Here is a 22,863-nt window from a genome sequence, read left to right as displayed (position 1 = left end):
GTTTGGATCAGTAGGGCTGGATGTGTATCACAAAAACAGACCATTCTAAGTAAATCTAAGTCTAGACAGCAGAAAACAGATTTAGTGTTAGAGGAATCGTTCATGCTGGCAGGCAAAAATTTCTCTTGCTTTTGTGCAGTTGCCAGAGACTGTAGATTTAACTTCAGTTGGACTCCGAGATCCTGCCAGATAATTCAAAGCTTTTACACTTGCATTTCGAATTTCCAGTTACCCCGGTGATTGAGCAGTTTCAACATTGCACAAATTCTTGCCAAATGGCTCTGGAAGCAAATATAGCTAACATCCAATGAATGGCCTCCTCAGAAAAAATCTTAAACAGATTAGCCATGCATGACCTACCGGTCAACTGAATACCAATTCTGATTAGTTAAAAAAAGTCCATTGGTCCACCTGTAATGATATATCCCCAAAGTTTTCTCAAAACAGATAATAAACTGGTAGTTACTTGATTTTTGTTTTAAAAATCCTCCTTTTTAAATAGTGGAATGGCATTTGAAATTTGCCATGCTTATTTATCAGTCTGGCCAAAACCAAACCTGAAAGCATTTTATATCTTAGTTTCAGTGAAGCTTGCAGTACATGTGCTTAAAAACATTAAAAATCAAGGCCATCATTTTGGTGTTGAACCCCAGGAGATGGGAGAGATACTAAATGAATATTTCACACCAGTTTTTTTTTAAAAAAGCTGTGGAGAAAGAAAGAAGCTAGAGAACAAGGAAATAACTTGTATTTTAAAAAACATTCACATTCCAGAAGAGAAAACTCTGGAAGTATACAACACGACCCAAGGTCCTACCATTAATTGTATAAGCCCTACCCTTGTTTGTACCACCAAAATACGATACCTCGCATTTATCCAGATTGAACTCTTTCTGCCTCTACTCAAGAAAGGGACCAAAACTGTATGCAACACTTCAGTTACAGTCACACTAATGTTCTGTACCATTATTAGGCTAGGACAGGATGGAAGCAAAGCAAAGCAAAGCATAGCATATATAGAGACTAGCTGCAGCTTAGTATTGATTTAGTATTGCATTCTCTTTTGCCTACTTTCTCATATATAATGTTTAATCCATTTTGAACCAGCAAAGAGGTTAATCAGTGGAGTGCATACCTCTCACCATGATGTGCTAACTCAAACTGTATTGGTTTTAGTGTTGATCCTTGAGGATATTCCTCATTAAATCTGCAGTTATAGAGCATCAAAAACAAAAAAATCTGTTTATTCAGAGTTTCGCAGATAAACATAGAACTATCTGTTCAGGTTAGCTTGGTTGGTGGGTTGCGATGCAAACTAATGCCAATAGCATGGGTTTGATTCCCACATGGGCATAAATTACCATGGAGGATTCTCCTTCTCAACATTTCCCCTTGCCACTTGGCCCCTCAAGCTTGCTCATCCATTCAACAGGATCATGGTTGATCCAACATTCCTACCTCTTCCCCGTAATCTTTGATTCTCCTACTGATCAAGAAGTGTTTTCAGTTCTTACTCAAACCTAAAATGTTTATTCTTTGCATTTAATAATGAACTGGCCTCACTCATGCAAATTAATACAGATGTCAGGAGGAATTTTGACCCTCCGAACTAAAGACAGAACAACTTCAGGTCGGTTCTGAACCGTGAAAGCAAAATGCTTATATATTTTTAAGAACAATTTGCTCTCATCTGATCTGGTGGGTGAGTAAAAATTTGCAAAAATCCATAATCTGCTATGATCTTCATCCCAAGTGTCACAGATTTTGGGCATTAGGCCTGTGATAGAAACATAACTAGACTAATTTAACCACAAAATAAGATAAATAAATTCATGACAAGAGAATAATGTAAATCATATTCATTAAACAATTTCATAATTTTATTTGGTTGCTGGTTGAAAAGATGAAGTTTATGTCCAGAGACAACTCAAGGAAATAAAGACAATCCAGCAAGCCACATCATAAACACATTTGTAATATGTTCTACTGCTCCCTTATGCTCAGGAGAACTGTTTGCTCCATAGCAAGGCTAGCAAGGCGCTAGTCGACAATTCACCAATTTAATTTGCTCCAACTGGCTTCCTTTTCTTTCAGTCAGGAAATAGGATAGGAGTAGGTCATTCATCCTGGTATTAGATCATAGCAATGGTTTGTATCCAAATTCCATCTATGCACAAAGTTTTGGTTCTAAAACACTTCTCACAGCTTGAAATCTTCAACTGACTTGGCTTCTGGGGGGTTAGAATACTTTAAATTTCTATTAAACTTTAGGTGAAAAATAACTTTCTTATGCAACCCTCGTCATCGAGCGTTAATTCCAAAAAGGTAACGTATCCTTATATAGTGAAATATTTACTATCATCTTTAAATCATCCTATATATTTCAATTTGATCAACCTTCTATATTAAAGGGGATATAAACAGTCTTTACCACGTGTTCAAAGTTAACACTTCCAGTCTCAAATTGAATCTGTTGACTCTGTGCATTACTCCTTTCCTGAGTCTCAGTGTCCAGAAATGAATAATGCATTCCAGATTGAGTCAAAAGTTTTGCACAACTGTAACTCAACCTTTGCATGCACTTCAGGCCCAAAATAAAAATAACAAGGTGGCAAAGCTTCCTTTCAGTTTCGAGAAGCCAACAACATTTTGCAGTTCAAGTTCAGGTGTAAAAAAAAGCAAACAAACAGAAAAACTGATTCCTAAAACCAAGTGAAATGAAATACACTAAGGTAATGTTTTGGAGAAATCTAACAATTATAATTTTCTGTCAAACTGAATAACGCTGGAGTTATATGAAATCAGTCTAGGTAGCAATAGATTAAGTTATAACTGATCTCAATAAGTACTGTATTTTTTGACAAGTGGTAGCCAATGGAGTAGAGGCATTTTGGACAACATACCCATTGTTTCCATCCACCCTCCTCGAGTCCAACCTCTCCCCTCCTGAAGATCACAGTGACAGATTGGACTATGCTACCATAAGAAATTCGTCAGCTGTTTATGTGCTTCCTTTAATTCTGTGAAATTAGGGCATGTAGAGCAAATCATCAGAAGCAGAAAGTCACATTTTCAGCCACCACTGTACTGTTTGGGGCATGGGGCAGAAATGAAATACAATCTGAATGCCTCCTATTGATAAACAAGAGTGAAACAGGATATTGGGATAACTACAATTACCTTCAGAATAGTCATACTGGATCAAAACGGCTCTCTCCCCACAGGTAATAAGCAGAGTTTCTCCAGTACTTTGTAGTTACAAACTGTTTGCACTGAAAGTCAAGATTACTTTTCAGAATATTGCTACTTCAAGTGAAGCATGGTTTCCTATGGGAAGGTAAGGTTCCAGAGAATAACCTTCGCCTAAAAAGAATTACTGGGTCATGCATGACATAGAAAGCTTATGTGAGGAAAAAGTGGCTCCTTGCTTACAGAGAAATCTTTACCAGTCTTTTTTTACTTAATTTCTTTATAGTACGGTAGAATACAGTAAATTTTTTTCCTATGACCCTAAAAAAGTTCCTCTATTATAGGTACAAATGATTCAAAGCAAAGTTTACTTCAGTACCTGATCAAAGAACTGTTTAAAAAAAAAATCACCTTTGACTGCATGGCACTAACACCTGTAGCACAATGGGGATCTCACTGATAAAATCAATCAGGATGCAAGGGATATTAAAATGAGGAATGGCACTTTACATGAGGAAAAAGTTTTTTTTTTAAAAAAAAAGGGAAATTTAAAATGAGGACTTCCTACATGCAATGAACTTGTGGAGCAATCAGATGCCAAAATTAAAACATTTAATTTTGGATTGGAACAGCAATCTGTGTTCCAATTGAATAATTTGCATTCAGATTTCAAAGTCAAAGTTTTACCAGCTCAATTCAAAACTCCAACAGTAATTGAATGGTTTAAATAACTGTTTCTGCATAAGGAATGATGTCAAGAAGGAAAAACCTTTTATTTATTCAATTAGTAATGTGAAATAGAAGGCACATTAGTGATAAACTTAGCGGCAAATGTATTACCAGAATTCAGTTTCATATTTTCCCCTTTAAAGCTGTAAAGATGCAAAAAAGGTATTTTCTTTACACTGAAGTACAATATCAGTTAGCTACAACATGCTGCTGCAGTCTCTGATATATTGTACTATTTACTGCCAATCACACATCCCAAACAGGATACTAATGAACACAGTCTCAAATGAGCTATTAATGAAATGAGGATGGTATTACTTTTTAATCTGTGCAATACCGTTAAGTGTCTGTGGGATCACTGTTTCTTATCAAACATTAGAAAATTAAATTATAGCAATTCAGATTATTTTACTAAGAGGAATACTCAACGTGCTCAAGCACTGCACAGGAGCAATTATTATTAATAAAGTGCTCTGAAATATAATCCAATTCAAGATGTACTAAGTTGTGACTATACTGGACAATAGCTTGCAGCACGTCTTGCATACCACATCTTATCTGATCACTGAGCCGCAAGGAAACAAGAGCTGGAAATCCTTTACAGAAAAACTACAACATTGTCATATACTATGTTATCGGAGTCAATGAGTTAAGCATTGGCTCTTAATGGACAAGTGAGCTGGGACAGTTTGTGTCACTCATAGATTTTCAACATCACGTTCCTTTCTCATGATTTCTGCTGAGAAAAACAAAAACATTGGTGGTACGGAAACACTATCACCTTCCAACCATATAACACCCTGATTTGCAAACATATTATTCGTCCCTCAATATTGAGGTGAGTAGTTTGGAATTTCACATCTCAACACTACTGTAGGATAAGCACTAGTATAGGGACTGCAACAAACCAGGAAATACAACTACAATGGGCAATTAATATAGCCATGTCAATGCTTCAAGCTCCAAAAGAACAAAATATTTCTTTAAAAAACTGAAGAAATACAGGGAATCCTGCAATGTAAAGTCACTCCGTATTTTAAACTGAAGGATGGTTAATGTTTCAGACAGCATCTTTTCTCAGAACTCACATTAGCTAAAGATGTCCCTTTCAAAAAGGGTCTATGGGACTGAAGAGGGAAAAAAAGATAAAAACTGAGTTTATCCAAATTTTGCAAAGAAAGATGATGGATTTAATTGCCTATTGTCAATCATACAACATAGAAACAGACCCAAGATTATGCGGATCATGTTCAAAACTAAACTAGTCTCACTTTCCTGCACTTGACCCATAACCCTTCAAACCAGTTATTCATGTACTTATCCAGATTTTTAAAAAAAATATTGTAACTGTACCTGCATCTGTCACCTCCCCTGAACCTGCAGAGAAATATTTAAAACAAACACAAACTAAAGTAGCAAAAGTTATGAAAAGTTACTTTTTAAACTGTTGGGACCATCATTACTTTTCCTCATTTTTCTCAGTTTTGGTTTGGAACTGCAGCTGAGGTTAAGCATTGAACTCTTTACTTTAAGAGATCAGGCTTTGAGCTTTTTGTTAAAAAAGGAAAGGATAAACTGATTAGGCTTTGGGAACTGGTCTGGAAAGCTAATTGCAGAGTTGATTATTATTCTAACAACACTGCAGACATTTCTGACCTGAGATATTATGCTCAAAAACTGGCAACTGCTTGGACGTTAAAGGGACAATGGGGGGTGGGTGGGTGGGGGCAGTGTCAACCAGTTAAATCAAGAATATTTAGAAAACAAACAAAAGACTGAATTGGTATTGACTATTTTCTGAGTAAGGTTGCAATAAGGCTATAAAAGACTGCTGGAAAATGTTTTGGTTGCTCTCCAGTTCACATCCAGTTTTCAACTTATTGAGAAAAGAATCTAGTTTGTAAGAAATAACTGAATATTTCTCAGAAATTGCTGGAAGCTATTTGCATTGACTGGTGTTTTCAAAATTCAAGCAAGATATAATCCTATGTGCCTGTCAATGAGAGACTTTATTAAAGACTTAGTACCCATTGATGAAATTACTTCAGGTTAGTGAGTTACAACTCTTAATTTATCGCTTAACTGTGTGCCTGAGAGAGAGAATAGGGCTCTTATCAGAAATGATTGGGTTTAAATTTGACATTGAATAGATTCAGAGTCAGAGGGCTACAACACAGAAACAGGTCTTTTCATCCAACTTGCCCATACCTCCCCCAGTTTTTACAATTTAAACTAATCCCATTTGCGTGCATTGGTTCCATATCCCTCCATACCTATCCTATGTACTGTCTACTTTTTAACAGACCCATCGTATTTGTCTCCACCACTACCACCACCTCTGGTAGCCCATTCCCGACAATCACCACCCTCTGAAAAAACAACTACTACTTGGGACCATTTTGTATCTCTCTCCTCTCACCTAAACCTAAGCCTGATAGTTTTAGACTCCATTACCATGCTGAAAAGCTGTTGGCTATTTACTTTATTTATGCCGCTTATGATTTTATAGAACTCTACGGTCCACCCCCTCAGTCTCCTACACTCCAGTGAAAAAAATCCTAGCCTATCCAATCCCTCCTTATAACTCAAACCTTCCATTCCAGATAGCATCCTATAAGTCTTTTCTGCACTCTAATTTAATATTACTTTTTCTACAATAGAGCAACCAGAACTGCACACACTACTCCAAATGCAGCCTCACCAACATCTTGTACAGTTGCAATGAGCCATCCCATCTCCCAATATTTAATGCTCTGACTGATGAAAGCTAGCAACCCAAAAGCCTTCTTCACTGCCCTGTCTATACATGGCGCAATTTTTCAAGGAGCTATGAATCTGTACCCAGACATGTCTTTCTTCAATACAACTCCCCAGTAAAGTCCTGCAAGTCCTGCCCTGGTTTGCATTACTAGAATACAACACCTTACATTTAATCTAAATTAAACTCCATCTGCCATTCTTCAACCCACTGGCCCAGTTAATCATGATCTCACTGCATTCCCAGATAACCTTCTTCACTGTCCACTATACCACCAATCTTGGTGTCATATGCAAAATTACTAAACATAAGATGCATGTTCACCTCAAATCATTTATATAAATAACGAACAGATGACCCAGCACCAATCATTGTGGCACACCACTGGTCACAGGCCTCCACAGTTTGAAAAACAACCCTTGATCTCCTACCGCCAACCAATTTTGTATCCAATTGGCTAGCTCTCCCTAGATCCTGTGAGATTTAACCTTACTCAACAACTAATTATGCAGGATCTTGTCAAAAGGTCTCACAAAAGTTAAATAAATAGATATTAATTAGATAACCTTGCTTAGCTTTGCTCTAAAATTACAGTATTGATAAAATTGTTAACTTCTGCTTAAACTATGAACCTGGCACCTGATATCTAAAATTTCATCGTGTTGCAATATCCAGAGTTAGTGAGTCTGATTTGGGCTGTCTTGCTGTCCCTGTGTGTACCAAAGCAAGAATACTATACCTTTAGTTTTTTGTAAAGGCACAATACCCAACTGGAAGTTCAAAGGAGGCAACGGCCTAGTGGTATATCACCGGACTGTTAATCCACAGGAGAAAGTGCGGACTGCAGATGCTGGAGACCAGAGTTGAAAAATGTGGTGCTGGAAAAACTCAGCAGGCCAGGCAACATCCGAGGAGCAGGAGGATCGACGTTTCGGGCCATAAACCCGAAATCTTCCTGAAGGGCTTATGCTACCACATTTTTCAATACTGTTAATCCAGAGACCCATGTAATGTTCTGGGGACACAGGATCAAATCCCACCACAGTAGTGGGTGGAATTTTAATTCAATAAAAATCTGGAATTAACGGTCTATCAATGACCAGGAATCAACTGTCAGGAAAAACCTGTGGTTCTTTAGGAAAGGAAACTGCCATCTTTACCTGGTCTGGCTTATATGTGACTTAGACTCTCAGCCCTCTGGGCATTTAGGGATGGACAATAAAGATAACCTGGTCAGTGATGCCCTAATCGCATGAACAAAACACATCAAGAAAGACTCTAAATCCTTCTATTCACCTGCTTATTTGCTATCTGAATCCAGACTAAGTGTACAGCAAGTTTATACTCTGGGCAAATCAAAGCTGAACAAACACTTATTCCCAATTTTAAAAAAAATCTATGAAAAACACTTCTAAGTAAGTCACTTAATAATAAAGCAGTTCATTTTTTATCTCAGATAGAACTGGGACAGTGAAGCCAAGTGTCTATTCACACTGGAAACACTACCAAGATCAAATCACTGAGGCCAGTATTGAACCTTCTGTCACACATAGGTCAGTTTCATATTAGACTGCATATTTCTTTCTTGACGAAATGACTGATGATGTAAAACACACTGCAATGTTTGAAGAAAAGGAGGGCCCCCAATTTCCTGGCAAATGTTCAACCCTCAAACATCACCACAAAGTGGTCAATTACCATTTTTTTTAGAAGTCTATATGTGCACAAATTAGTTAGAAAACATGCTTATAAAACAGACTCTGAAGCACTGACAATTGACTAAATGTTATTCTTTCTGGTTATAAAGGAGAATGGTTCTATAAAAGAGAGTACACCTAAAAATTAAGGCACTAGCTGTGAAGTACTCAAGATATCTCAAATGCATACTGCAAAAAGGTTTCTTATTCTAATTTAACAATTCTTTTATGAATAAGGCATTATTTTTATGCCAAGTATGCCAAATCATTCCTTTACTTGACAGCACACCTCAAGCAAAAGGCCTGATATTGCTGCAAAAATCATGGCATATGTGCAATCACATTCTTGTTCCTCCCAAGAGCATTTAGAAACTTGTCTCTCCTCAAGGATAAAGTGAGGACTGCAGATGCTGGAGATCAGAGCTGAAAATGTGTTGCTGGAAAAGCGCAGGTCAGGCAGCATCCAAGGAGCAGGAGAATCGACGTTTTGGGCATGAGCCTTCCTGAAGAAGGGCTCATGCCCGAAACATCGATTCTCCTGCTCCTTGGATGCTGCCTGACCTGCTGCGCTTTTCCAGCGACACATTTTCAGCTCTCCTCAAGGATGCTCAGTTAAATTAGATTGCATTAAGTAGGACTTTAAAACAAATCTGATCTGCAAGTGACATTTCTTCTGGTTTCTCTGAACAAAACCTTAAATATGAGCAAAGACCTGAATATTTATCTTGATTGATGAACTCCACAAAACATCTCGCCCGATTACCTCAAATCACCATAGGTGAAAAATCACAGGCACAGCATTGAAGATTCTTTGACAAGGCGCCAAAACATCCCAAAAAACCTTCCTCAAATGACTGTCCAAAAAAACTTAATTTTATTTAGCATGCAAAGTGGTTAGGGACCACGAAACTACACAATCTGGTGCTGAGTGGAAATACAGAGGTTGACCATGCAGTCTGTCTGACTACCCTTTCACAGTAGACTACTTCATTTACTATCAGTTATGCAGAGATTGTCCAGCAAATTTGCTAGAGCTTTCATGAAATCTGTTCACATGAAAACAGACAATAAAATTTTGGTCAAGATCCATCAATCAGAAAATGCAACTCATTATGAATTTCAGGAATGTAGTTAATCACCCACATCACTCAATGGTGAGTCAACTTATCAAACAACAAACACCCTTTTCTCAGGCAACATAAATCTCTCCCTTTGAAACCTAACATGCTTGCAACTGCCCTGAGTGCAAGACAAACAGCTTGACGTGTTCCACTTTACAGCAATACTCAAATTTTAAAACTACTGGAGTAGATTTTTCTCATTCATACTATTCATCAATAAAACTATAATTGCACAAGATTAAAGTTCTACATTTCCTTCCATTATGCAATAAAATGGCTAAGTAATTGGCCTTTTTAAGTGAGATGTTAAACTATAAACCTGCCTGTACAACCTGGGGGTAGGGGAAAGGGAAAGGAAGGAAAGGAGGGGGGGGGGGGGGGGGGAGAGGGGGGAAGAGAGAAGAGGAAAGGAGGGGGGGGGGGGGGAGAGGGGGGAAGAGAGAAGAAGAAAGGAGGGTGGGGGGGAGAAGAGAGAAGAAGAAAGGAGGGTGGGGGGAAGAGAGAAGAAGAAAGGAGGGTGGGGGGGGAAGAGAGAAGAAGAAAGGAGGGTGGGGGGGGAAGAGAGAAGAAGAAAGGAGGGTGGGGGGGGAAGAGAGAAGAAGAAAGGAGGGTGGGGGGGGGAAGAGAGAAGAAGAAAGGAGGGTGGGGGGGGGAAGAGAGAAGAAGAAAGGAGGGTGGGGGGGGGAAGAGAGAAGAAGAAAGGAGGGTGGGGGGGGAAGAGAGAAGAAGAAAGGAGGGTTGGGGGGGGGGAAGAGAGAAGAAGAAAGGAGGGTTGGGGGGGGAAGAGAGAAGAAGAAAGGAGGGTGGGGGGGGGAAGAAAGAAGAAGAAAGGAGGGTGGGGGGGGAAGAAAGAAGAAGAAAGGAGGGTGGGGGGGGGAAGAGAGAAGAAGAAAGGAGGGGGGGGGGGGGGGGAAGAAACATTACTTCAGTAGACTGGTTCCCTGGGATAGCATGACCAACACAAAGAAACAGAGCTGAAAATGTGTTGCTGAAACAGCACAGCAGGTCAGGCAGCATCCAGGGAAAAGGAGATTCGACGTTTCGGGCATAAGCCCGAAGAAGCCCTTCCTGAAGAAGGGCTTATGCCCGAAACGTCGAATCTCCTGTTCCCTGGATGCTGCCTGACCTGCTGCGCTTTTTCAGCAACACGTTTTCAGCTCTGATCTCCAACATCTGCAGACCTCACTTTCTCCTCCAACACAAAGAAACACCCTATCTTTTAGGGTTGTATTCACCAGCAACGAAGAGAACAAGCAGAGATCTTGCAAAACCTATAAAATTCTAACAGGACTACATGATAAATGCAAGAAGGATGTTTCTGATGACTGGGGTGTCTCGAACCAGAGGTCACAGTTGGGGCAGCACAGTGGCTCAGTGGTTAGCACTGCAGACTCAGCACCAGGGACCTTGTTTTGATTCCAGCCTTGGGCGACTGTGTGATAAGTTTGCCCATTCTCCCTGTGGGTTTCCTCCCACAGTCCAAAGATGTGCTGGTCAGGTGGATTGGCCATGCTAAATTGCCCATAGTGTTAGGTGCATTAGCCAGAGGGAAATGGGTCTGGGTGGGTTACTCTTCAGAGGGCAGTGTGGGCTTGTTGGGCCAAAGGACCTGTTTCCACACTGTAGAGAATCTAATCTAATCAAAGTTAAGGGAAGGCCATATAAGGCTGAGATGAGGAGAAATCTCTTCACTCAGTGTTGAGGTTGTGGAATTCTCCATTACAGAGAGCAGCTGAGGCTAAAACACTGAATGTTTTCATAAGGAGTTAATTGTAGCCCTCAGGACTGAAAAGGTCCAAAGGGTACAGGGAGAAAGCATATCAAGTTGGATGATCAGCCATGTTCACACTGAATGATGGAACAAGCTCAAAAAGGCTGAATGGGGGAAAAAGAGGATGGCAGATGCTGGAGAAGAAGGGCTCTTGTCTGAAACATTGACTCTCTTGCTCCTCGGGTGCTACCTGACCTGCTCTGCTTTTCCAGCACTCTACTCTCAACTCAAAGGTCTGAATGTCCTAATCCTGCTCTTATTTTCTATGTTTCTGCATTCTCTTTAAAAGATCCATGGGGTCACAATGATGAAACTCAATTTAAAACTGTATTAATCATATTAAACCAACTGTTTTTCCTTTCTTTTATATAAGATTGTCATCAGTATTGCTATTTTTCTTCATCAAAAAACTCCATTGTGTCTGTTGATAAATTCACAGGTTTTGATTGATAGCTTCTTGGGCATAATAGCACTGGTCACACTTCTAAGTAGCTTGAGTATCTTCAGCAATATGACAACTAACTTAAAAATGAGCATGAAAATTGAGTAATACAAATTTTCCAAGAAAAGGCACATCCTTACTAGTCCAAGTAATTTATACTTTTACTATTAAAATTAGAACATACTAGTTATTGGAAGATGTAGCCTAGTTTTCCTCCTAAAATCTTTTATAAAACATACTCTGATTGGAACAAAAACAATGCATCTACAGTGTAGAATATTTGACCAATTCTGACCCTGGATAAAGAAAACTTTGATTATATCAACTTCAAATTCAGTTACTTGTCATCACTAAGACAACAGATACACTGGAATCTTTTTGACCTCCAGTTTGCCATCTGAAACCCAACATTAATTTAAATAATGTGATGCTGAACAACTTGGAAATTATTCCAAACTGTTATACATCTTTTAAATGGGATCTAATAGTTATGTAGTGTGAACACTTTTTAAAACAAGCATAGCACTAAATATACCTAGATGATCATTCATCTAATATCTTCAGAGTTGTACATAATAGAACAGACGGTAATATCAGTCCCAAAGATGATAATTATAGGCAAACTTCAATGCAATTTTGTAAGTATTACAAACTGTATTTTTTAGATACTATATTATGTACAGAAATGGGAAACGTTATAGTCAATGCTTTAAATTAAATTCAGGACAAAACACAAGTTGAAATGCATTTAAGGCGAATTTACCGATTATGGGGAATGAACGTGAAAAAAAAATCAGTAAAACAAATGCCAAGATAAAAAAAATCTCCCTTAACAAAATATTTCCAAATATCTAAATTAACACCCATTCTTGCTGGCTATTTAATGAGTTTAAATTGATGACAATCCAGTGGCTCCCACCCACTTTAGGCCCATGCCGGAATTTTAACACCTCACATCACTCAGTAACACAGCAGTGTTTCCTTTGAATATAGCTCAACTTCCAGTGCTTACAATCCAATCTGCCCCATGGCGTTTTTAAGCAGCTTTGACTTACCAACTATTTCTCCTATATATCTACTATCCGGAGCCGAGCTCACTCACTTCCACCTCCCGGTGCTTTCAGAAGCCGACAGCCACTCGGCCGCGCACGCGCATATTCACGACACTTGCCAGTCGCGCATGTGCACTCTCGTAACAGTGTGCACACTCGCGGCACCACCCTGTCGTGCTGATGACACCCCGTCCCAGCAACGCACGCGTACTACGCATGCTCCCCACTGGTCTTGCGCGGTCACGGGGGTTCCAACCCGCCTCCACTGCGCACGCTCAGTACTGTGGAGTGTCCACAGAAGAACACTTGTCGTCTGTAGGCTGTCTTAATGCCTGTTGTTTCGACTGTCTCAGGAGCACAATGAATGAATGAACGCGGCACTGAAATAAGATGGGGAACACCACCAAATGTTGGCAATATTGCATTGCGTGGCTCTCTGCTGTTTGGGGAAACGGGCGGGGAATCTGACAGAGGAGATGCCGGCTGAAGCTGTCAATTGTCGTTACGGTCTATATTTGCCTCCTTTACAAGTGGTTTTCTGATGATTTGACTCTATTTCTAGCCTTTTGATGTTCTTCTTTCAGATTTTCAAACTTAACAATTTCCCTTCTGTTATGGGACTGGAAATAGTGTAATGGAAAGCTTGTAAGTCTGAAACAGACATTTTTCACTCTTCGAGCTAAAATTGAGAACTGCGAATGCTGAATGTCAGAAACTGTTGGTGGAACTCTCCGGGTCTGGCAATATCTATGGGGAGAAAGCAGAGTTAACATTTCGAATCTAGTGACTCTTCGTCAGAACTGACAGCAGCTAAGAAAACGTGATATTTATGCTGAAGATCAGATTCGAGGATTGGGGGGTAGTTCTGAGTGGAAAGGTAGAGATGGAGCCCCGAAGGAGGGTGATACGAAAGGGAAGAGCAGACGAGGAGATCATTGTTAGTCGGCTAGGACCGAAGAGAAGCTAAGTGTAATGAGAGTGGACAGTAGCTGTGCTGAAATCAAACTATTTAATGCGATAATAAGTCTGAGAATGGGCTGGCTGTGCTAAAAGCAACAAAATTCCACATGGTAGCCTGATTTAACAAGGTTAGATCACATGGAATCCAGGGGAAGAATTGGATACAAAATTGGCTTAAAGGTGGGAGACAATTGGGTGGTGGTGGAGGGTTGTTCTTTAGACTGGGGGGTCTGTGATGGGTCAGGGATGGGTCTACTGCTCGTCATCATTTATAGAAGTGAATCTAGGAACTGTGGTTAGTAAATTTACAGATTATTCAAAAATTGGTGGTGTAGTGGAGAGCGAAAACTATCTCAGAGTGCAGTGGGAGCTTGATCAGATGGGTCAATGAGTCGAGAAGTGGCACATGGAGGTTAATTTTGATAAATGTGACGTGTTGTATTTTCAAAAGGTAAGAGCTGAAAATGTGTTGCTGGAAAAGCGCAGCAAGTCAGGCACCATCCAAGGAGCAGGAGAATCGATGTTTCGGGCATGAGCCCTTCTTCATTCCTGAAGAAGGGCTTATGCCCAAAACGTCGATTCTCCTGCTCCTTGGATGGTGCCTGACTTGCTGCGCTTTTCCAGCAACACATTTTCAACTCTGATCTCCAGCATCTGTACTTTCTCCTTTTCAAAAGGTAAACCAGAGCAGAATTTAGACAGCCATAGAAATGTTGCCGAACAAAGAAACTGAGAGGCGCAAGTGCATACTTCCTTGAAAGTGGAATCACAGGTAGACAGGTGGTGAAGTCTTGCCTTCATTGGTCAGTGCATTGAGTATAGGAGTTGGGATGTTATGTTGTAGCTGTACAGGACATTGATTAGGCCACGTTTAGAATACTTTGTTCAGTTATGGTCTCCCTTCTATAGGAAAGATGTTGTTAAACTTCAAAGGGTTCAGAAAGATTTACGATGACCTAGTAGGGTGACTAAACATCTGGAAATGAACCTTCAAGTTCAGCGAGCAAACCTACCTCCAATACCTCAATCTGAGCTAAAAATCTTCTCAAAACTCGCAAATGCATAAAAGTGGATAAATCCCCGGGACCTGATCAAGTGTACCCTTGAACTCTATGGGAAGTCAGGGAATGATTGCTGGGTTGAAAATGTGTTGCTGGAAAAGCGCAGCAGGTCAGGCAGCAAGCAAGGAGCAGGAGAATCGACGTTTCGGGCATGAGCCCTTCTTCAGGAATGAGGAAAGTGTGTCCAGCAGGCTAAGATAAAAGGTAGGGAGGATTCCAATCCTTCCACTTCCTTCAAACCAAAGGAGTAGCCATGGGCACCCGCATGGGCCCCAGCTATGCCTGCCTGTTCGTAGGATATGTGGAACAGTCCATCTTCCATAGCTACACTGGCACCACCCTCCACCTTTTCCTCCGCCACATCGATGACTGTATCGGCACGGCCTCGTGCTCCCACAAGGAGGTTGAACAGTTCATCCACTTTACTAACATCTTCCACCCCGACCTCAAATTTACCTGGATCGTCTCAGACTCCTCCCTCCCCTTCCTAGACCTTTCCATTTCTATCTCGAGCGACCGAATCAACATGGACATTTACTACAAACCGACCGACTCCCACAGCTACCTAGACCCACCCTCCTCCCACCCTGCCCCCTGTAAAAACGCCATCCCATAGTCCCAATTCCTTCGTCTCCGCCGCATCTGCTCCCAGGAGGACCAGTTCCAATACCGTACAACCCCAATGGCCTCCTTCTTCAAAGACCGTAATTTCCCCCCAGACGTGATCGACGATGCCCTCCACCGCATCTCCTCCACTTCCCACTCCTCTGCCCTTGAGCCCCGCCCCTCCAATCGCCACCACGACAGAACCCTACTGGTCCTCACCTACCACCCCACCAACCTACACATACATCGTATCACCCGTCATCATTTCCGCCACCTCCAAACAGACCCCATCACCAGAGATATATTTCCCTCCCCTCCCCTATCAGCATTCCGAAAAGACCACACCCTCCGTGACTCCCTTGTCAGGTCCACACCCCCCACCAACCCAACCTCCACTCCCGGCACCTTCCCCTGCAACCGCAAGAAATGCAAAACTTGCACCCACACCTCCCCCCTTACTTCCCTCCAAGGCCCCAAGGGATCCTTCCATATCCACCACAAATTCACCTGCACCTCCACACACATCATTTACTGCATCTGCTGCACCCGATGTGGCCTCCTCTGTATTGGGGAGACAGGCCGCCTACTTGTGGAACGTTTCAGGGAACACCTCTGGGACACCCGGACCAACCAACTCAACCACTTCAACTCCCCCTCCCACTCCACCAAGGACATGCAGGTCCTTGGACTCCTCCATCGCCAGACCATAGCAACATGACGGCTGGAGGAAGAGCGCCTCATCTTCCGCCTAGGAACCCTCCAACCACAAGGGATGAACCTAGATTTCTCCAGTTTCCTAATTTCCCCTCTCCTCACCTTGTCTCAGTCAAATACCTTGAACTCAGCACCGCCTTCCTAACCTGCAATTTTCTTCCTGACCCCTCCACCCTCACCCCCACTCTGGCCTATCACCCTCACCTTGACCTCCTTCCACCTATCGCATTTCCAACGCCCCTCCCCCAAGTCCCTCCTCCCTACCTTTTATCTTAGTTTGCTGGACACACTTTCCTCATTCCTGAACGGCTCATGCCCGAAATGTCGACTCTCTTGTTCCTTGGATGCTGCCTGACCTGCTGCGCTTTTCCAGCAACACATTTTCAGCTCTGATCTCCAGCATCTGCAGTCCTCACTTTCTCCTAAATGATTGCTGGGTCCCTTGCTGAGACATAGGTACCATCGATAGTCACAAGTGAGGTGCTGGAAGACTGGAGGTTGACTAATGTGATCACACTATTTAAGAAAAGTGATAAAAAGCCAGGGAACTATAGACTGGTGAGCCTGACATTGGTGGTGGGCAAGTTTAGATTAGATTAGATTACTTACAGTGTGGAAACAGGCCCTTCGGCCCAACAAGTCCACACCGACCCGCCGAAGCGCAACCCACCCATACCCCTACATATACCCCTTACCTAACACTATGGGCAATTTAGCATGGCCAATTCACCTGACCCGCACATCTTTGGACTGTGGGAGGAAACCGGAGCACCCGGAGGAAACCCACGCAGACACGGGGAGAACGTGCAAACTCCACACAGTCAGTCGCCTGAGGTGGGAATTGAACCCAGGTCCCTGGCGCTGTGAGGCAGCAGTGCTAACCACTGTGCCACCGTGCCGCCCTTGTTGTTGGAGGGAATCTGAGAGACAGGATGTACATGTATTTGGAAAGGCAAGGTCTGATTAAGGATAGTCAGCATGGCTTTGAGTGTGGAAAATCATGTCTTACAAACTTGATTGAGTTTTTTGAAGAAGTAACAAAAGGAATTGATGAGGGCAGAGCAGTGGACATGATCTATGTGGACTTCATTAAGGCGTTCGACAAGGTTCCCCAAGGGATACTGGTTCGCAAGGTTAGATCTCATGGAATACAGGGAGAACTAGCTATTTGAATACTGAACTGGCTCAAAGGTAGAAGACAGAGGGTGGTAGTGGAGGGTTGGTTTTCAGACTGGAGGCCTGTGATCAGTGGAGTGCTACAAGGATTGGTGGTGGGTCCCTTACTTTTAGTCATTTATAAAAATGAATTTGATGTGAACATAGGAGGTTTCGGTCGTAAGTTTGTAGATGACACCGGTATTGAAGAAGGTTACCTCAGTACAACAGGGTCTTGATCAAATGGGCCAATGGGCTGAGGAGCTGCATTTTGGAAAGGGAAATCTTAGCAGGACGTATACACTTAATGGTAAGGTCCTAGGGCGTGTTGCTTGGAGTGCAGGTTCATAGTTCCTTGAAAGTAGAACCGCTGGTAGATAGAATAGGGAAGAAAGTATTTGGTACGCTTTCCTTTATTGGTCAGAGTATTCAGCATAGGAATTGAGAGGTCATGTTGTGGCTGTACAGGACGTTGGTTAGGTCACTTTTGCAATATTGCGTGTAGTTCTGGCCTCCTTCCTATTGGAAGGATGTTGTTGAAAGGGTTCAGAAAAGATTTACAAGGATGTTGCCAGGTTTGGAGTATTTGAGCTAAAGGGAGAGGCTGAATAGGCTGTGGCCTTTTTGCTTGGAGAATCGGAGGCTGAGGGGTGACCTTATGGAGGTCTATAAAATCATGAGGGGCATAGATAAGATAAATAGACAAGGTCCTTTCCCTGGGGTGGGGGAGTCCAGAACTAGAGGTCATAGGTTTAGATGTAGAAGGGACCTAAGGGGCAACTTTCTCACTCACAGGGTTGTGTATGTATGAAATAAAGCTGCCAGCAGAAGTGGTGGAGGTTGGTACAATTGCAGCATTTAAAAGGCATCTCGATGGGTATATAAATAGCAAGGGTTTAGAGGAATATGGGCCAAGTGCTGACAAATGGAACTTGATTAAATTAGGATATCTGGTTGGCATGGATCAGTTGGACTGAAGGGTCTGTTTCCATGCTGTACATCTCTATGACTAACTGATGGAAGACACCATTAGCTTACCAGAACTTTGAAAGTCAGTGCAGAGGTGAGTGTAATGACCATCGCAAAATGGATGGTGTTGGGGAAACTGAAATATCTGAAGCTGGATCAGATGGACTACACCCAAAGTTCTGAAAGAGATGGTTGAGAAACTTGTGGAAGTGGTGGTGATCTTTCATGAATCATGGAAGTCAGAATGGGTGCCAGAGGACTGGAAAATATCTAATGTAACAAGGGAGGGAGGCAGAAAATGGGAAAGTTTAGGCCAGTTAGCCTGACCTTAGTCATTGGTTAGATTTTAAGAGTCCATTATTAAAGATGACTTTGTGAAGTACTGAGAAGTGCATGGTAAAATATAGCTAAATCAGAATAGTTTCATCAAGGGGAAATCAAGCCTGACAAATCTGTTAAAATGCTTCAAGGAAGTAACAAGCAGACAAAATAGAGCTCCTGGATTTTTTTTATTATTCATTCATTCATGGGATGAGGGCATCGCTGGTTAGGCCAGCATTTATTGCCTAATTGCTCGTAAGAGTCAATCACATTGTTGTGGGTCTGGAATCACATGTAGGCCAGAACAGGTAAGGATGGCAGTCTCTTTCCCTAAAGGATATTGATCATCAAAAAAAATCCATGTAGTTCACCAACCGATTTATGGTCATCATTAGACTCTTAATTCCAGATTTTTAATTGATTTCAAACTCCACCATCTATCATACCAGGATTCCAACCCCGATTACCTGGGTCTCTGGATTAACAAAAGTGATAATACCACTAGGTTGTTGCCTCTCCTATTGGACTTCCAAAAGGCCTTTCAGAAGATGTTGGACAGAAGGCTTAAATAAGATGTGATGGTGTTATGGGTAAGGCCTTTTTCTGGATGGCAGCCAGTGCCTAAGGAGTTCCACAGGCTTTGGTACTGCAACTATTCATGTTACTGCAACTATTCATGTTACAAATTAACAATTGTGGTTAAATTTGCAGTTACCACAGAGATAAGTGGAGGTAGAAGTTGTGTTGAAGAAGTGGGGAGGCTGCAGGAGGATGTGCTGGCATTAGAAGGTCCAGGGTTCGTGAGAATGATCCAGGGAATGAAGAGCTTGTCATATGAGGAACAATTGAGGACTCTAGGTCAGTATTGAATGAAGTTTAGCAGGATCAGGGGAATCTCATTCTGAATTCTGAGAGGCCTGGATAGATTGGATGTGGAGATGATGTTTCCAGTTGTAGGAGAGACTGGTACCTGATGGGACAGCCTCAGAGTGAAGGACAGCCATTTAGAACGGAGATGGAAATTTGTCCTTATGTCAGTGAAGAGAGTAGTTAATCTTTAGAACTCATTAGCCTCCATAGCCTTCTGTGGCAAAGTGTTTATAAAACAGTTTGATTAGTAAGGGGATCGAAGGTTACATGGAGAAGCCAGGAGGAGGAGGAGGAGGAGGTTGAGAAACATATCAGCCATGATCGAATATTGGAACACACTCAATGTGCCAAAAGGCCTAATTCCATTTGACTATTAGACCATAAAATACACAAAGGATCGCATGTCATCATTTCCATCACCTATGCCTGCATCCAAGTCATTTATAAAAATTACAAACAGCAGTGGTCCCAAAACAAATTCTTGTGGCACACCACTAGTAACTGGACTCCAAGCTGAATATTTTCCATCAACCACCACTCATTGGCTTTCTGTAAGAAGGCAGTTTCTCATCCAAACTGCTAAATCACACTCAATCCCATGTCTCCATATTTTCTTCAAAAGCCTACCATATGGAACCTTATCAAAGGCTTTACTTGAAGTCCAGGTACACCATGTCAACTGCCCTGCCTTCATCCACATGCTTGGTCACCACCCCCAAAAAACTCAATGAGGTTTGTGAGACATGACCTGCCCTTGACAAAACCATGTTGACTATCTCCAATAAAATTGTTGCTTGCTAGACAATTATAAATCCTCTCATAATCCTTCCAAAACTTTTCCTATGACAGTCCAGTGAGCCGTGCGCTAAAATTACCTGGTCATCTCTACTGCCCTTCTTTAACAAGGGCACATTTGCAATCCTCTAGTCTTCTGATACTAAACAGAGAGCAACAATGACTCAAAAGATCAAGGCCAAAGGCCCCGCCGTCTCAACTTTCCAGAGAGAGAATCCTCTGATAAATCCTATCTGGCCCAGGGCACTTATCTACTTTCACACCTTCTAGAATTGATAACATCACCTCCTTACTAACCTCAAATCCTTTCTAGTTTAATATCCCATTCTTCTCCTCTACAAATATTCTCCTTTTCCTGAAGTGAAAACAGTTTAGAAATACTCATTTCGCACCTCTCCAATCTCCACCTTCCCACACCTGTCGTTGACTGGCCCTATTCCTACCCTTGTCATCCTTTTATTCCTCACGTGCCTATGGAAAGCTTTAGGGTTCTCCTTTATTCAACCTGCTAAAGACTGCTCATGTCCCCTCCTTACTCCTCTTAACTCTTTAATCCTTCCTAGCTAATCTAACTTTCTTATCGCCTCATCTGAACCATCTCGTCTCAACATCAAATAAGTCTCCCTCTTCCACTTAACAAGAGATACAATTTCTTTGGTAAACCACGGTTCCCTTACCTGATTACTTCCTCCCTGTCTGACAGGGACATACATGTCAAGGACACGCAATATCTGTTCCTGAAACCAGCTCAACATTTCAACTGTGCCCATCTCCTGCATTTTGCTGGCCCATTCTATGCCTTCTAAGTCTTGCCTAATCATATTATAATTGTCCTTGCCCAATAACTCTTGCCCTGTGGCACGTACCTATCCCCTTCCATTGCTAAACTAATCGTAACCGAATTATGGTCACTCTCTCAGAAGTGCTCAACTACCACTAAATCAAACACCTGATTTGGTTCATTACCAAATCCCAAATCCAGTGTGGCCTCCCCGCTTATTGGCCCTTTGATCTCCATAGATTAATTATGGAGTAACTATCAAACAGGCCCTGTATTTGCATTCATCCCCAAATTTAGCTTCCTCAGACAACCCCAGGGCACTGATCTGACCACCGTCAAAACACCCTATTGCTCAACCTGACCACCATCACTTCTCCCCCCTGCTAGACTAGGCTTGACCCAACCCTCAGACTTCTGGGCCCAACCATCATTCCCTTCCCTAAGCTCAACCTGACCCAAAAACTCTTCCTCCACCCATCATCTACCCTCTGCTGGACCAGATTTCTCCTGCACACTTTGGCGACACTAAACACTGCAATATTTATCTGCCCTCCTTGCCATCTGCCACCCTATAAATCCACCCACCGATCTGACACTACTATTCCAGCATCTGAACGCACTTACCTTGTGTACTTGCCTTTGACAGCCACAATTAAAGTGGCTGTCAGAACTTTCAAATTTGAGAATACAGCATTTGAGTGCTGTGAAAAAGGGTCTTGGTTTGTCTTCCTTTGTTCTGCACCATGAAAGAACTGTCAGTATGGAAGTGTAGCACAGCACTTCTGAGGGAGACCCGAGCAGACTCTCTTCTCAAACGTGGAGCTCCTTTCTTTTGTTAAAAAAGGGGCCAGAATGACAGTCTGTATGAGTTTGCCACTTCTTGGAAAATTTGACCCACTGTTTGGTGGCAAATATTACTCATCACACAGTTGGGAAAAAAAAATGCACCTGAATACATCAAATTTAATGTATTTTAGGTGAAGAGTGAGCAAATCCCTTGCATGGATTTCAATGTTTTTGTGGGATTGGGGCCAGTTAGCTCAGTTGACTGGATGGATGATTTGTGATGCAAAATGAGTAGGTTAATTTCCTGCACCAGCTGAGGTTACCATGCAGGACTCCCCTTCTCAACCTCTCCCCTCACTGGAGGTGTGGTGACCCTCAGGTTAAGATTAGATTACTTACATTGTGGAAATAGGCCCTTCGGCCCAACAAGTACACACCGACCCGCCGAACTGCAACCCACTCATACCCCTACACGTAACACTAAGGTGTAAATTGGCCATGCTAAATTACTTGTCCTGCACATCTTTGGACTGTGGGAGGAAACCAGAGCTCCCGGATGAAACCTACACAGACACAGGAAGAATGTGCAAACTTCACACAGTCGCTTGAGGCGGAAATTGAACCTAGGTCTCTGGTACTGTGAGGCAGCAGTGCTAACCACTGTGCCACCCACCCGTTAGCTCTCTCCAATGAGAATCTGTGGCCTGCCGGGACTATGGCAGCTTTACCTTTGGCCAGTGGTGTATCATAGCTCGTTGCCAGCAATTACTGGATTTCCACACTTAACAGTGCATACTGTGCACATGGGAAATTGGATTGCAACTTCTAATGCAATAACTATAATTTGTATAGTCATGATTTCAAATTAGTGTTGACCAGGAAGAGAAGATTTTTAAAGAAACAAACCTACCGTTCCAGAGGAAGGTTAGATCTCATGGAATACAGGGAGAACTAACCATTTGGATACAGAACTGGCTCAAAGGTAGAAGACAGAGGCTGGTGGTGGAGGGTTGATTTTCAGACTGGAGGCCTGTGACCAGTGGAGTGCCACAAGGATCGGTGCTGGGCCCTCTACTTTTTGTCATC

The 22,863-nt window shown here is 42.1% G+C and overlaps 1 protein-coding gene across 1 annotated transcript in view; it reads right to left on the bottom strand.

Moving 5' to 3' along the window:
- LOC132821084 (importin subunit alpha-5) overlaps positions 1–12,871 on the bottom strand; it is a 61,421-nt gene extending 48,550 nt beyond the window's left edge. The window contains exon 1 of the mRNA XM_060833602.1: positions 12,763–12,871. The gene's annotated coding sequence lies outside the window, so the exon portion shown is untranslated. The remainder of the gene's footprint in view (positions 1–12,762) is intronic.
- Positions 12,872–22,863: the final 9,992 nt, after the last annotated feature.

The sequence above is a fragment of the Hemiscyllium ocellatum genome, chromosome 12, assembly GCF_020745735.1.
Source record: "Hemiscyllium ocellatum isolate sHemOce1 chromosome 12, sHemOce1.pat.X.cur, whole genome shotgun sequence".
In the NCBI taxonomy this organism is placed as follows: domain Eukaryota; kingdom Metazoa; phylum Chordata; class Chondrichthyes; order Orectolobiformes; family Hemiscylliidae; genus Hemiscyllium; species Hemiscyllium ocellatum.
This window is presented reverse-complemented; position numbering and strand designations above follow the sequence as displayed.